The following is a 14,883-nucleotide window of genomic DNA, read 5'->3' on the forward strand; positions in this document are numbered from 1 at the left end:
CAGGAACAGGTAAAGATACAGGTACAGGAACAGGTAAAGATACAGGTACAGGAACAGGTACAGGAACAGGTAAAAATACAGGTACAGGAACAGGTAAAGGAACAGGAACAAGTACAGGAACAGGTAAAGGAACAGGTACAGGAATAAGAACAGTAATAGGATCAGGTACAGGAACAGGTAAAGATACAGGTACAGGAACAGGAACAGGTACAGGAGCAGGTACGGGTACAGGTACAGGAGCAAGAACAGGTGAAAGAGCAGAAACAGGTAAAGGAACATGAACAGGTACAGGAGCAGGTACAGATACAGGAGCAGGTACAGGAAAAGGTATAGGAACAGGAACAGGTACAGATATAGGAACAGGTAAAGGAACAGGTATAGGTGCAGGTAAAGGAACAGGTACTTCTCTGAGGTAGGATCACATGTTTTGGGCTCCACAGACTTTAATGGAATCTGAGAAGTGTGCATCACATGTATATTTACATCTAGCAGACAGTCTTCTCAGCAGTAACCTGCTCTCCGTTTGCCTGTTGATGCCAACTGTCTGGCTCTGAGATTTATAGTACTGGCTATAGATATCACAGGAGGTCGCTCGCTCACCACCCCCTCCATTCAGAAAAAAAATCTCTGTATCCTTTTCATAGTATATAAGAAATTCTGTGAATGGAGGAGGTGTGAAGGACATGCAAACGGTTGAAATGTATCTATTTCTGGTTAGTCAAGACTATTCCAAATGATATTAAACCCAAAAATGTCATATGTTGCAGCTTCCCAATCAGTAGATGTGGTGGCTGCATCAGTTTGGTTTTTTAGGCTTTTTTCTCTCTGTTTTCATCTGGTGATCTGGCCAGTAACACACCTCCTATATTAGAGTGCCCCTACTCTGGATGAAGGAGCACAGGGGCACCTTTCAACAGTAGCAGTGTCAGTCTGGGAGGAGGAGTAGCGTTAAATGTATTAGCAGATTTAGATACACTAACAAATTGAAGCCAAACTGAAGCTCACACTTTATAATCAGTTACAGAAAGCAGTTTTGTTCCTTTTGGGATAAAGATTTTGCATGAATAAATAAAAACTGATCATTTTAATCACCCCTGCCAGAGTTAAGCAGTTTGTATCATCCATGTAAACTGAAATATTCTGCTGGAGAGTTTGTGCTGTGAAAAACAACAGACTTACTGGCTAGATCCCCAGCTGAAAATAGAAGAAAAAGTACGTAATGAGGAGTTCCAGTTGTTTTTGTGTTTATTAAAACTGTAGCTGCTGACGTTTAATAAACACACACTCACCTGTCCCGGGATCCAGCGTAGTGGTCGCTTCTCTCCCACTTCTCTCGCCGGCATCTGAACTGTGGTCACCCGGCTGTGACAGCTTGCGGCTTCAGAGCTGGGTGCCTACTGCGCATGTGTAAGTCGCACTGCGCCAGCTGAATGAGCGGTAGTCTTCTGGGACTGTAGATGTGTCCCAGAAGACTGTAGGGAGGGAGGGGAGAGGAGGAGAGCTTCTAGGTGATCCGAGTGGAAGTGGGAGTGGGTACCCGTCAAACCTAGGTACCCGCCCCCCCTTCAAATAAAAAAGAACCCTCCTCATACACAAATTACAGACCCCCCCCCACACACAAAATACAGACCCCCCCACATATTAACCCCCCAACCAACTAAAGACCCCTCCTTACCTGTCCTGGAATCCAGCGATGTCGGCACCCCAGCCAATGATGTTTCCATCGGCTCTCTGGTGCGACCGCCGCCATTGCCTGTAAGGCAAACTAGCAGTGAAGCCTTGCGGCTTCACGGCCAGTTCCCTACTGCGCATGCGCGAAGCTCGCTGTGCTTTCTGAATGGCCCGGCAGTGGGGGAAGGAGGAGGGGGGGCTGAACTTCCAAAGATCTCACCGCGGTGAGATCTCTCAAAAATGAGGACGGATACCTGTCAAAAATGTATCCCCCCCCCCTCCGAAAAGTACCAAATGTGGCACCGGAGGGGGGAGGGGAAGGCAGATAAGCGGAGCTTCCACTTTTGGTTGGAACTCTACTTTATTACTGCTGTAAAATTGTTGTTGCTACAAAGTTTGTGTGGAATCATTTGGCTTGATGAAGGGCTGTAGTTACCCGAAACTGTTGCCAATTTGTTATAATGTAATGCATGTGCTTCAGTTACTAGAAAAGATTAGTCCTGCAACTAATTCTCATATTCCTATGTGGACTTGGAGATCGTTGGATGAATGAATCTCTGTTGAGAGAACTGCTAATTATTCAGGTGAGCTTTCTACCTTTGCTTATTACTGTATAGATAGATTGAGAGAAAATAATTCTATATATATATATATATATATATATATATATATATATATATATTAGAGCTGCACAATTAATCGTTAAAAAATCGTGATCTCGATTCAACCCCCTGACGATCTCTATTGCAGAGTTTGCCGATTCATGGGGAGACTTATCTGCTCACACAGCTGTCAAAAGAAAACATCCGGGCAGTCTGCCAAGTTTTTAACATGAAAGATTGTAACTAACACTTCCTTCTTAGATCAAAGGGATAAACTTCTGTGTGTAAAGAAAAAATCCAGGCAGTCTGCCAAGTTTTCAACAACATGTAAATGCAGGAAGTTTAACCACGAAGGCCCCTTTCACACGATCGGACTGTTCAGGTTCGCCTGTCAGTTTTGACGGCGGACCTGAACGGGCGATCCATGTTAGCCTATGGAGCGTCGGATGTCAGCGGAGACATGTCCGCTGACATCCGACCCCGTCCGATCCGCTAAAAGCAGACGGATGGCTCTACGTCCAGGTCCGTCGCTGGCGGATCGGATCGGGTGAGATCTGACGAAAACGGACACGCTGTCCGTTTTCGTCCGATCCCTCCATAGGCGGCAGCGGCGCCTGACAAGCCCCTCCCCGCTCAGTGAGCAGAGAGGGACCTGTCATCCGCCGGCTCAGCGGAGATCAACGGACAGATCTCCCGCTGAGCCGGCGGACCGAGGCGGGCTCCGTAGAAACGAAGTCCGCCTCGTGTGAAAGGGGCCTTAAAGTCTAAATCTTTCTCTGACACTTCTTTCTTAAGTTAAAATCAATATTTTTTGCTAAAAAATTTTCTTGGCACCCTCAAACATTATATACGGTATATATTTTTAGCAGAGACCCTAGGGAATAAAATGTCAATTGCTGCTATATTTTATGTCACACTGTATTTGCCCAGCGGTCTTTCAAACGCAATTTTTTGGGAAAAAATACACTTCAATGAATAAAGTTAGCCCATTTTTTTTTGTTTTAATGTGAAAGATGATGTTACGCCGTGAGAATCGTGATCTTTATTCTAAGCAAAAAAATCGTGATTCTCATTTTAGCCAGAATCGTGCAGCTCTAATATATATATATATATATAGGAGCCATGACCCATAGAGGCCAATCAGGTGTAAGCTTTCAAATGCATCAACAAATATGATTGGTTGTTATGACCAACAGCGATGCCCTTTGTCTCGGCTCGGTTTCTCACAAATCATACTCATTGGCTGAAGAAATAACGAGAAAAGCATGACGACCCACAGGGGAATCCTCTATAGTCATTCTGGTCCTTACCAAGACATATTTCAATGGACATGTCACCAAAACAATCCATCAACACTCCACGTCTACAGGGAACCGACCGCCAGGCAGGCGTTCACCGCAACACCGGATACAGGAGACAAGTTACACATCAGACTGAACCTCGTATTATGGATTCACATGAAGATCAATAAATCAATGTTCATCAATGTCCATTTAACAATATGTTTATATATATATATGCACTATAAAATTGCTGTAATATACATGTATATATATATATATATTTTTTTTTTTTTCTTTTTTAATAGCCCGTCAGCATTTATAGGACTATCAGTGGCAGTCCAGGTCAGCCCCCCATTCTGTGGACTATATTAGGGGTCCCCTCCCCCCCATATGGGGATCTGAGGTGCCCCATCCTCATCCCAGCACCGACCATCGCAATGTGTGGGCTCCTCATGCAGTGGATGGTGCAGGGGGTGTGTACACGGCTGTATACAGGGGGGGCTCTCACCTGCTCACACTTGTCTGCTCCGGAGGTTCAGGGTCCCATCATCATCATCATCATCATCATCATCCTCCTCCTCCCGCTGTCACTCACCGTCTCGCAGCTGCTCTACTGCACCGGGGCGCGCTTCCAGGAGCGAGGAGAACAACACAGGCGCGCCCCCGAGACCTGCAGCCAATCCGAGCGAGAATATTCCCGCCCCCGCCCACTTTCTCACCTTGGTGCCTTAGCAGCAGCGACTGCTGAGAGGAGGGAGCTGTGTGACTCTCATATCTCTGTCATATCATGTATAATGTGTGTAATATACAGGTCCTCACTTCATAATGAACAGGTGCCCCCCACACACACACAAAACAGAAGCAATAAGTACAGAGCCCTCACACATTACACAGTCTCGTCCCCCCCATAGCCACAGTACAGGGCCCCTCTCCCCACACACACAAATTACAGAGCCCCCCAACAAACTAGAGCCCCCCGCCACACACACATTACAGAACTCCTCTACTCACAAAATACAGAGCCCCCCCCCCCCAAATAAAAATATTAAACCCTGCAACAAACTAGAGATACCCCCTCACAAAATACAGACCCCTACCAGAAATTACAGACCCCCCCCCCCACACACACACATAAACAAATTAGACAACCCCCCCAACAAACTAGAGCCGCCCCCCCACCACACAAATTACAGGACCCACCCCCACAAAATACAGAGCCCCCCCCCCCCAAAAAAAAAATTAACCCCTGCAACAAACTAGAGATACCCCCTCACAAAATACAGACCCCTACCAGAAATTACAGACCCCCCCCCCCCCCCACACACACACATAAACAAATTAGACAACCCCCCCAACAAACTAGAGCCGCCCCCCCACCACACAAATTACAGGACCCACCCCCACAAAATACAGAGCCCCCCCCCCAAAAAAAAAATTAACCCCTGCAACAAACTAGAGATACCCCCTCACAAAATACAGACCCCTACCAGAAATTACAGATCCCCCCTCCACACACACACACACACATACACAAATTAGACAACCCCCCCAACAAACTAGAGCCGCCCCCCCACCACACACATTACAGGACCCACCCCCACAAAATACAGAGCCCCCAAAAAATTAAATCCCGCAACAAACTAGAGATCCCCCTCACAAAATACAGACCTCTCCCAGAAATTGTAGACCCCCCCACACACATACAAATTACACAACCCCCCAACAAACTAGAGCCCCCCTCCACCGCACACATTACAGAACCCACCCCCACAAATTACAGAGCCCCCCACCACACACACACATTACGGAACTCCCCTACTCACAAAATACAGAGCCCCCCAAAAAATTAACCCCTGCAACAAACTAGAGATACCCCCTCACAAAATACAGAGCCCCCCAAAAAATGAACCCCTGCAACAAACTAGAGATCCCCCTCACAAAATACAGACCTCTCCCAGAAATTATAGACCCCCCCACACACACACACACACATACAAATTACACAATCCCCCCAACAAACTAGAGCCACCCCCCCCCCACCCCACACATTACAGGACCCACCCCCACAAAATACAGAGCCCCCCCAAAAAATTAACCCCCGCAACAAACTAGAGATCCCCCTCCCAGAAATTACAGACCCCCCACACACACACATACAAATTACACAATCCCCCCAACAAACTAGAGCCCCCCCCCCGAACACATTACAGGACCCACCCCCACAAAATACAGAGCCCCCCTAACAAATTGCAGACCCACACATACACACGCATACATTACAGACCCCCTCCCCACATATTAACCCCCCCAACACACTAAAGACCCTCTCACACACATTACAAAGCCCCCCACACACAAAATACAGACCCCCCCACATATTACCCCCCCAAACAACTAAAGACCCCTCCTCACACACACATTACAGAATCCCCCACCACACAACAAAATACAGACCCCCCCCTCACAGAAATAACATAACCCTGTGCTAAGTCTGGGAGTACGGATATGAATGATGGATTATATGTCAGTAACATTTGGAAATCTGGGTATTCACTATTATGCTCCCCCCCCCCCCCCCCACAGACCAGGGGTCACTGCTATCCCCTCCTGATCACATGTGGGCTGCACTCTGTTTGGGCTTTTATATGAAGAATATTATCTCGGCATACTAAAGATCTACATTATGCATCCGTTTCCTGATGAAGCACTTCCCATGAAACGTGTTGACATAGCTGAGTTGTGTTAGTTGTGTCAATGCAAAGGTATCCTGTGCCCCCTCCCCCCGAAAAGTGCCAAATGTGGAACCGGAGGGGGGGGGGGAGACAAGTGAGCGGAAGTTCCACTTTTGGGTGGAACTCCGCTTTAAAGTTTATTTTGCATTGGAATGATGGGCCCAGGTCATTATAACATGGGTTGTCTTTACATTCCATCATTCCCTCCTAGCTGGTATATGTAATGTGTATAATACGTATATGTGCATATATATATATATATATATATATATATATATATATATATATATATATATATAGTCATGCTCATTGTGAAATTTTGGCATTAATATTGAAAATATGACTGATCATACCAAAAAAGCGGTCTTTTATTTGAGGATAGCAATTACATAAAGCCATTTATTATCACAAGGTCAGGTAGACCAAGAAAGTTTGCAGCCACAACTGGCAGAAGAATTGCTCAGGATACAAAGAAAAACCCACAGGTAACCTCAGGAGAAATACAGGCTACTCTCCAAAAAGACGGTGTGGTTGTTTTTAACCACTTCATTACCGGATGGGATCTCCCATCCTGGGCGGGCGTCATATGACATCCTCAGTTTCTCGCCCCGGGGGCCCACAGCGCGGCGTTCGGGGATGAGATGTGTCCCTTGGACATAGCCCATCCCAGAGTCCTGTAAAAAGCTGCGCTAAAATTATTAAAAGTTCATATAAATGACATCAAGGGGATTTCTCCAAGTCCTTATTTCAAAGTGAAAACACCACCACCGTGCACTTCTAAGCAGTAGTGACAATCCACCCTAGTAGTAGAGCCTGCTTACCAGATGGCAAGCATAAAAGGGCAAGTGGCTTTAGCCTAGCCAAGGCCTTTTAGCTTGCTGACGCTCCCGGTGTTCCTATGGGGGGTAAATCTCCAGGCTCCCTTAGGTTATCTGGTGGGATGTCTGTGTTCCAGATCTTCTGATGGGGCCTCTCTGCTTCTAGAGGTTTACCTTCCCCATCCCAGACCTGTGTAAAGAGCGCGCGCACAGAGCAGCGATCAGGGACGAGGCTTGTCACCCTGACACAGCCCAACCCTGATCGCAGTAAAGAGCCAATGAAATTGGCTCTTTACCACGTGAGTGGCTGTGCCCAATCACAGTCGGTCACTGAATGTCAACAAACCGTGGTAACGAGATGTTACCGGGTTCTCCTCCTCACACGCTGATCGTGTGTGAGAAGGAGATTACGGTAACATCTCGCTACCGCTTACAGTACACACCAACCACACTGACTGCTCCCCCCTAATAAGGAGGACCTGTCACCACCCATCAAAGTACCTGTCACCACCCATCAAAGTACCTGTCACAGCCCATCTGAGTACTCGAGTACCTGTCACAGCCCATCTGAGTACCCGAGTACCTGAGTACCTGTCACAGTATATCTGAGTACCCGAGTACCTGTCACAGCCCATCTGAGTACCCGAGTACCTGTCACAGTATATCTGAGTACCCAAGTACCTGTCACAGCCCATCTGAGTACCCGAGTACCTGTCACAGTATATCTGAGTACCCAAGTACCTGTCACAGCCCATCTGAGTACCCGAGTACCTGTCACAGTATATCTGAGTACCTGAGTACCTATCACAGCCCATGTGAGTACCCGAGTACCTGAGTACCTGTCACAGCCCATCTGAGTACCCAAGTACCTGTTACAGTATATCTGAGTAACCGAGTACCTGAGTACCTGTCACAGCCCATCTAAGTACCTGAGTACCTGTCACAGTATATCTGAGAACCCGAGTACCTGTCACAGTTCATCTGAGTACCCGAGTATCTGTCACAGCCCATCTGAGTACCGGAGTACCTGTCACAGTTCATCTGAGTACCTGTCACAGTCCATCTGAGTACCCAAGTACCTGTCACGGTCCATCTGAGTACCCGAGTACCTGTCACAGCCCATCTGAGTACCCGAGTACCTGTCACAGTTCATCTGAGTACCTGTCACAGTTCATCTGAGTACCCAAGTACCTGTCACAGTCCATCTGAGTACCCGAGTACCTGAGTACCTGTCACAGTTCATCTGAGTACACGAATACCTGAGTACCTGTCACAGCCCATCTGAGTACCTGTCACTGCCCATTTAAGTACCTGTCAGCACCCATCAGAGTACCCGAGTACCAGTCACCAGCCCATCAGAGTACCCGAGTAGCTGTCACCAGGCCATCAGAGTACCCGAGTACCTGTCACCAGGCCATCAGAGTACCCGAGTACCTGTCACCAGCCCATCAGAGTACCCGAGTACCTATCTGCAGCTCATCAGAGTACCCGAGTACATGCCTCATAGACTATACGTTGGGGTGTTTGTTTTCCAAAATGGTGTCATTTTGTGGGTATTCCACTGTCCTGGTGCTCAAGAACCTTCAAAAGTGTGATGGGTAGGAATGAAATGAGATGTGTAATTTATGCTCCTGGAACGCCTGAAGGTACTACTTCAATGTTGGGCCTCTGTATGTGGCCAGGCTATGTAAAAGTCTCACACATGTGGTATCGCCATACTCGGGAAGAGTAGCAGAATGTGTTTTGGGGTGTAATTTTTGCTATATACATGCTATGTGTTAGAAATATCTTATAAATTGACAACTTTGTGTAAAAAAAAAAGATTTTCATTTTCTTTCCACGTTTTCTGAAGACTTGTGTAAAAAAATTAACCGTTCAAAAGACTCATATTGCCTTATAATATATATATACGTTGGGGTGTTTGTTTTCCAAAATGGGGTCATTTTGTGGGTAATTCCATTGTCCTGGTGCTCCAGGGCCTTCAAAAGTGTAATAGGTCGTTAGGAAATTAGAGGTGTAATTTATGCTCCAAGAACGCCTGACGGTGCTCCCTGCATGTTGGGCCTCAACTCATTGACTCATTGACTATTTATACACAGACACTAGTTGTGATTTAAAAAGCCACAAATGTGGGAAATTAACCTTTAATTGCCATTTTAACCTGTGTGTGCCACCTTCTGTGTCTATACCAAGGCCAAACATTACAGGGTATGTAAACTTTTTATCAGAGCCATTTGGGTGATTTCTGTTATCATTATGATTTAAAAAGGATCCAAAAAACTATGTGATAATAAATATAATTGATAATATATTTTAAATATTAATGCCAAAATGTCACAATTTCTGCCAGGGTATGCAAACCTTTGAGCACAACTCTATATGTAGCCACATATATAAAATATATGGCTCTGTGTGTATAATATGTATATAATACTGTGTGTAGTATTTATATATTATGTTGCGCTATGTGTTTATTTTATATATCTATACTGTATATTTCAGACCCATCAGCTCCACTCCTCCGTGACTGATCAAATGAGGCAGATGTCTGAATATATAGAAAAATAATCAATTCATGAGCCCATAGTAACCTAACAATCAATCTCTGCACACCTATAGTCCAATTCACACACAAGTGATTTTCCCGAAGCTCTTCAATGCTCAACCTGAAGATTGCCATGATATTTAAAGGGTTACTAAACCCTCGTTTTTTGTTTTTTTTTTAAAATAACAAACATATCATACTTACCTCCTCTGTGCAGTTGGCTTTGCACAGAGTGGCCTCGATCCTCCTCTTCTGGGTTCCCTCAGCGGCGCTGGTGGCTCCTCCTCTTCTCGAGTGCCTTTGGGACACCTGTGCGGGCGCACTAGCCGAGTCCTGCTGCTGCGTCTATTGACACAGACAGCAGGACGCCCCCAGTGCCCACATCATTGGATTGGCTGTGCTGCTATCAATCTATCCAATAAGAACACGAGACACTGGCCGGATCTAGTGTGCTTGTTCCCATCATGAGAATTATGGGCTCAGGTAAGTAAAAGGGGGGCTCGGGGAGGCTGCTGCATGACAGGAGGTTTTTCACCTTAATGCATGGAAAAACCTTGAGGGTTTACAACCCCTTTATTGGTTCCCATTCACGCCTGAGCATAGTGTCGCCTGAAGCTCGAAAAAGTGCATGAACTTCTTTTGGGCAGAAATCTGTGTTTTTGATCCTAAGGCTTAATGTACACGGGATGTTTTAAAACCTCTCCTGAATGATTTCACTTGACAGATAGTGACCAACGTTTAAAAACGTCCTTGTTGCCGCATTTACATGCCGCTTTTACCCGCGTCTGCATTTAGGAGCTTTTTTTTTTTTAAATAGTCAAAAATGTATCTCAACTAAAAACGCCTGTAAACGAAACGCGGCTAAATGTGAGTTACCGCTTTCATGCGCGTTTACAAGCTGTTACAGGCATTGCCGTTTCAAATGCCTCTGAACATTTTTTGCTTTCCAAAAAATGCTTCTAAACTCAACTGCCTAGATACAACTATAGACAACCCGGTGTACATGTCCTGATAAGATAACACAGAGGAGAGTTCAGGGGCAGCCGGAAAAAAAAACACCCCAAACGCCCGTTTACAAGCAGCAGTGTACAAGAAGCCTTATAGATGTTTTAAAAAAGCCCCCCTATTTTGCTAACTTATCTATGGCTGGCCTAGAGCCCAAATTTCTGAAGAGCATACAATAAAGGGCATACAGATACTATCGCTGTATCGATGACGTTTTCATCCTATGGACAGAAGGTGAAGAAAATCTAAAAATTGTGATAGATTTTCCTCACCTTCTGTCCATGTGGAGAAAATATCATTAATATAGCGATAGCAATATAACAATCAATATGTTAGTGCAATAAAAAAGTACCACAGACAGTACTCAGTTATTCTTTTTTGGAGTGCCTGAAAACACAATTATTCACAAAATGTGTTGCCTCTTTTCCTAGCAGCTAGCTGTACATTGACTAAAACAAAATCACCAAAGTCTGAAAATGCCTGAAAAAATGCACCTACAAACACACATTAAAAAACTCCAAAGACGCTCAAGTGTGAACCTAGCCTCAAACTATAGAATGCAAAGTACTTCCTAAGTTCTCGTCCCATACCGATGTCCTCAGGCTTTGTCTTTATTCTTTGTCGAGTCACATTTCACACAGATGTCTGTCACATAGACGTAGGGATCATGTTTTCTGCAGGTAACCTAATTCTAGCTCTTCATTATTAATGACATTAAACTTACTTTTAGTTTCTCATCCCCTGATTCACTTTTGCAAAATTCTCTCTTTTAAGAATGATATCATTAGCAGTAATCAGCATGGATTCATGAAGAATCGTTCTTGCCAAACCAATCTATTAACCTTCTATGAGGAGGTGAGTTGCCATCTAGATAAAGGAAGGCCCGTAGACGTGGTGTATTTGGATTTTGCAAAAGCATTTGACACAGTTCCCCATAAACGTTTACTGTACAAAATAGGGTGCGTTGGCATGGACCATAGGGTGAGTACATGGATTGAAAACTGGCTACAAGGGCGAGTTCAGAGGGTGGTGATAAATGGGGAGTACACAGAATGGTCAGGGGTGGGTAGTGGGGTTCCCCAGGGTTCTGTGCTGGGACCAATCCTATTTAATTTGTTTATAAACGACCTGGAGGATGGGATAAACAGTTCCATCTCTGTATTTGCAGACGATACTAAGCTAAGCAGGGCAATAACTTCTCCGCAGGATGTGGAAACCTTGCAAAAAGACCTGAACAAATTAATGGGGTGGGCGACTACATGGCAAATGAGGTTCAATGTAGAAAAATGTAAAATAATGCATTTGGGTGGCAAAAATATGAATGCAATCTATACACTGGGGGGAGAACCTCTGGGGGAATCTATGATGGAAAAGGACCTGGGGGTCCTAGTAGATGATAGGCTCAGCAATGGCATGCAATGCCAAGCTGCTGCTAATAAAGCAAACAGAATATTGGCATGCATTAAAAGGGGGATCAACTGCAGAGATAAAACGATAATTCTTCCGCTCTACAAGACTCTGGTCCGGCCACACCTGGAGTATGCGGTCCAGTTCTGGGCACCAGTCCTCAGGAGGGATGTACTGGAAATGGAGCGAATACAAAGAAGGGCAACAAAGCTAATAAAGGGTCTGGAGGATCTTAGTTATGAGGAAAGGTTGTGAGCACTGAACTTATTCTCTCTGGAGAAGAGACGCTTGAGAGGGGATATGATTTCAATTTACAAATACTGTACTGGTGACCCCACAATAGGGATAAAACATTTTTGCAGAAGAGAGTTTAATAAGACTCGTGGCCACTCATTACAATTAGAAGAAAAGAGGTTTAACCTTAAACTACGTAGAGGGTTCTTTACTGTAAGAGCGGAAAGGATGTGGAATTCCCTTCCACAGGCGGTGGTCTCAGCGGGGAGCATTGATAGCTTCAAGAAACTATTAGATAATCACCTGAATGACCGCAATATACAGGGATATGTAATGTAATACTGACACATAATCACACACATAGGTTGGACTTGATGGACTTGTGTCTTTTTTCAACCTCACCTACTATGTAACTATGTAACTCTCTACAAACTGACCACATCTCATAACCCAACTCAAATTTCATTAAAAAAAAAGTTTTTGAGAAGCTACTAATTAACCCTTTTCCTGCCAGCCTTTATTTTTCAGTTTTTCACACAAAGAATTACTCCTATCACTGGTGGTGTGCACTGAGATGTGCCACGCAATCGCTGTTTTTACATATGATCCTCCTGATAGTATATTGGGCAAGAGAGGTACTCTTTATGAAGGCACCAAGGTCTTGTAGAACCACTTTAACCACTTCAGCTCCAGAAGGCTTACCCTCCTTGATGTCTAGGCCGTTTTCCGCGACATGGCACTGCATTACTTTAACTCACAATCACGTGGCCGTGCGATGCTGTACCCCAAACTAATTTGATGTCCTTTATTCACACAAATAGAGCTTTTGATGGTATTTGATCACCTTTGCGTTTTTAATTTTTTTTTTAAAAATTAAAAAAGACCGAATTTAAAAAAAAAAAATACAAAACCGTTTTTTGTTTTGTTAATAAATTTTGCAAACAGGTAATTTTTCTCCTTCATTGATGTACGCTGATGAGGCTACACTGATAGGCAGTACTGATGGGCACCGATAGTCTACATTGATGGGCACTGATAAGGCGACACTGATGGACAATAATAGGCGGCACTGGTGGGCACTGATGAGGTGGCACTGGTGGGCACTGATAGGTGGCATTGGTGGGCACTGAGAGGTGTAACTGATGGGTGTCACTTATGGGTGGCACTGATGGGCAGCACTGAAGGGCATTGATAGGTGGCACTGAAGGGCACTAATAGGTGGGACTGATAGATTTTTTGCGCTATAAACAAAAAAAGACTGACAATTTTGAAAAAAAAAAACAATATTTTTTACTTTCTGCAATAAAACATACCCAATTAAAAAATGTAAAAAATCAAATTTCTTTATTAATTCAGGCCAATATGTATTCTGCTACATATTTTTGGTAAAAAAATCCCAATAAGCGTATATTGATTAGTTTGCTCAAAAGTTAATGCGTCTACAAACTATGGCGTATATTTATGGAATTTTTATTTTTTTATTATTAATAGCGGGGATCAGCGATTTTTAGTGGGACTGCGATATTGCAGTGGACAAATCTGACACTAAGTGACACTTTTTGGGGACCAGTGACACCAATACAGTGATCAGTGCACTGTCACTGTACTAATGACACTGGCAGGGAAGGGGTTAACATCAGGGCCTATGAAGAGTTTTTTTGGGTACCATTGTTTTTCATAATTTTTAGGCTTGACATGTTTGGGATCTATTTACTTGATGCAACCCAAAAAATTGGTTATATATGTTGCTTTTTTGCACTAGAATTCATTTCAGTGTGTTTTTTCCCGAAAATATGCATTTGATAAACAGCTGCAACACCGCTGATGGCTCGGTTTTCAGAGCTCCGTGATCAGAGAGCTGTAGACTGTCAGTTACAGCTCTCTGTTCTTCCCCCTCCTCGCTCACTGGAGCGATGAGCTGTGGAGGGGGCGGAGCAGCTGTTTTAGGCTCTGGGCTGAAAGGCTGAGCCAGATGTCAGTCCAGGCATCCGGCTCCATGGTCGGGATGACGCGGTGCCTGGACTGACATTGGTGACATCAGCAGAGAGGGGACTTCAGCCCACTCTCTGCTGAAAACGGGTCACAGGAGTGCAAAATGAATTGCACTCCTGTGATCCATAGGAGGAGTACAGCCAAACGAGCTTTGGCTATACTTCTCCTTTAACCACTTGATCTCCGGAATATTTACCCACTTTCCTTTTGTTATACAGCACTGCGTTACTTTAACTGTCAATTGCGCCATCATGCAACGCTGTACCCAAAAAAAAAAAAAATAATAATAATGTCCTTTTCTTCCCACAAATAGAGCTTTCTTTTGGTGGTATTTGATTACCTCTGCAGTTTTTATTGTTTGTGCCATAAACAAAAAAAGACTGACAACTTTGAAAAAAAAAAAAAAAACAATATTTTTTACTTTCTGCGATAAAATATATCCAATAAAAAAATTGAAAAAATGTAATTTCTTCATCAATTTAGGCCAAAATGAATTCTGCTACATATTTTTGTTAAAAAAAATCCCAATAAGCGTATATTGATTGGTTTTGTGCAAAAGTTATAACGTCTACAAACTATGGGATATTTTTATTT

General features: G+C 44.2%; 1 protein-coding gene across 2 annotated transcripts in view; it reads right to left on the minus strand.

The window, feature by feature from the left end:
* Positions 1-4,243, minus strand: part of ELMOD1 (ELMO domain containing 1) — a 214,171-nt gene extending 209,928 nt beyond the window's left edge. Inside the window, exon 1 of one of the 2 annotated variants that reach the window (XM_073613140.1) lies at positions 4,065-4,243. The gene's annotated coding sequence lies outside the window, so the exon portion shown is untranslated. The remainder of the gene's footprint in view (positions 1-4,064) is intronic. The other variant, XM_073613137.1, reaches the window with a different exon arrangement.
* Between the last annotated feature and the right edge of the window lie 10,640 nt (positions 4,244-14,883).

The sequence above is a fragment of the Aquarana catesbeiana genome, linkage group LG02 (assembly GCF_042186555.1).
Source record: "Aquarana catesbeiana isolate 2022-GZ linkage group LG02, ASM4218655v1, whole genome shotgun sequence".
NCBI classification, from domain to species: Eukaryota; Metazoa; Chordata; class Amphibia; order Anura; family Ranidae; genus Aquarana; species Aquarana catesbeiana.